Below are 2,453 nucleotides of genomic sequence, written 5' to 3'. Positions count from 1 at the left end.
ATCCCAGCTCTGGGGAAGTTGAAAACAGGAGGATCACTATGAGTCCGATCAGTGCAGTGAGACCTTGTACCAAGTACATTAAGAAAAGATAGTTCTTTGAAGGGTAGGCATTGGTCAAAAAGGGGAGGTACGAGCTGGGAGGGCTTAAACATTCTTTGATCCTTCTCCTTGAGAGGTGGGATCCATGACTGCTTAACTCGCAGGATATAGCGGCAGTAGGTGGGCAGTGTCCACAGTTCAGGGACTGACAGCTTCCACTTCCTGTCTCGGAGCCCGGCGCCCAGGATGTCGGCTGAGCATCTCTCTGCTTGTGCGCCCAGCCCACTCTGTGCTCAGGGACGGTTTCGGGTGGCACCTGGCCAGTCTAGGAATCTCTGGCATGCCCAGGTGCCATGAAGCAGAGAGGAGGCCCAGACCGCGCCCTGACAGTTCCACCTACAGATTCCCCAAGTGTGACCAGATGATCATTCTGCGGCGGTTTGTCACACACTCACACAGCCCTAGCTGAGCTGGGCTGCTTCCTCCCAGCCCACTGCCCTTTAATCCACTTCTCTTTAATAGGCCGACAGGTAGAACTGGCTCCACTTCTTCCTTTTTTTTTCAAGCTCTGGGGATTGATCCCAGAGCCTCTATCCTGAGCTATATTCCGAGTCCTTTTTATGTTTTATTTTGAGACAGGCTCTCTCTGGGTCACTGATGTGCTCAGCCTGGCCTTAAGCTTGCAATCCTCCTGCTTCAGCCTCTCCGAGCGCTGGGACTACAGGCACCGTGCTGCAGGTCAGGTCGTGGGGCTTTCAGAGTGCCCCTGCCTGGAGGCTGCTCTCCTGCTGCCTGTGGGGACTGTGCCAGGCTGCGGCACGCGTGCCTTCAGCGCTCCTCCTTGATGATGGAGAACAAGGAGAGGAGAGGCTCCCCTTCCCGGGCTGGCATGGGGAAGCAGCACTTAGCACAGCTTCTCACCCCCTGCAAGGCCTCCAGGAGGCCCTGCCACGAAGGTGGAGACAGCGCTGGGGGAAGCGTGTGCAAAGCTGGGGGAGGATTCAGGGGAGACCTGGGGCGACGTGGCTCCTCTTGTAAGCCATGCTTAAACATCCCTGTGTATTTTGATGTCCCTTGTGTCTAAGCCACACCCTCCCATTACAGCAGTGAGTGCAGGGGTGGGGGAAGAGCAGGGCACTGGGTGCCGGCCCAGGCCAGGGCACAGAGGGATGTGGCCCTGTGCTGAGCCTCTGTGTGTGTGTGCAGAGCTAAAAGCCACTCGGGGCTCTGGCTGGACCTTTGCTGCCCCGGAGGGATGGGGCAGAGCAACTGGTAGAGGGCTGCCATCCTAGGCAGGAGGGTGAGGTGGGGAGGGCACAGCGCAGGGAGTGCCTGGAAGCTGGGGTGCAGGACACCCCCCACCCCCGCAGGTGCTGGCAGGAAGCTGGAGAAGGCGCCAGGGCATCCTCCCTTGTTGCTTATTCTCACACCGTCACCCACAGAGATGTGGTCCTGGTGCTGAGAGCAGGCGCACAGGAAAATGCTCTGCTGCCGAAGGTGGCTCAGAAGGGCTCAGCCCGGTCCAGGGTTTGGCAGCAGCGCAGTGGTTAAGGGCATCGGTGCTGAGCCAAGCTGAGGAGATTCCTATTCCTGAGTCCTCCACCAGCAGCCTCCCCCTCCTGTGAAATTTATTCACCCTGTCCGGGCCTTGATTTCCTTATCTGTAAAAACAGATACATGATAATAGACATAACTGGCAGCACTGCTGTTAGAATCTCAAGTCTTCATGCTATTAAAAAGTAAGCACAGTGTACCCCAAAGTCACCAACTGTCATTATTTTGAAGCTGACAATGTCACAGTTAAGCAGGAGAAGCTGTAGGGCAAGTCGGAGTTCTCTCCAAGGAGGGGCCCAGGGCCAAGTGCCGGACTCCAAGAGCTCCGGGGCACAGCTGGCGCGACGCCGCTTGAGCACGCCGTGCTCTTTCTTACCCACTCACATCTGCCTTCGGCTTTGAACACCCGCTGGCTGGCGAGGCCTCGGCATCCAGAAGCCCTGTTCTGGCGGGGCCCATTCCCTGCGTCGCCCGCGTGGCCCGGACTTGTCACGGGGAGGTGGTCCTTTCAGGCTCCCTGATCTCTTTTGAGGGTATAACAATAATTCTATTCAAGCAGACTGCAAGTCAGGTGCTGCTATTTTCGTTGCCCAAACTATGGCAAAGGGATGGGAACGGCTTTCTGATAATGAGCGAGCCCGGAGTGTGTTTCTCCGTAAGCCGGGATGGAACCCGGGGCCTCGCGCTTGCTGCGGCGGCTTCCTGCGGGCCGCACGCTGGTCTCCAGCACGTCTTCTGATTGCTTCCTACCATGGTCTACACTACGCTTCTGGAGAGCAGAGCGAATACAGGAGCAAAGGCCTGGGCGCCGGTCTCGCCCGTTCCCGCGCAGCGTTAGGGCATTCACCGGGCGTGTCCGG

This window comes from Octodon degus, unplaced genomic scaffold (assembly GCF_000260255.1).
Source record: "Octodon degus isolate 3935 unplaced genomic scaffold, OctDeg1.0 scaffold00017, whole genome shotgun sequence".
In the NCBI taxonomy this organism is placed as follows: domain Eukaryota; kingdom Metazoa; phylum Chordata; class Mammalia; order Rodentia; family Octodontidae; genus Octodon; species Octodon degus.
The sequence above is the reverse complement of the archived record's forward strand: the minus strand, read 5'-3'. Positions refer to the sequence as shown.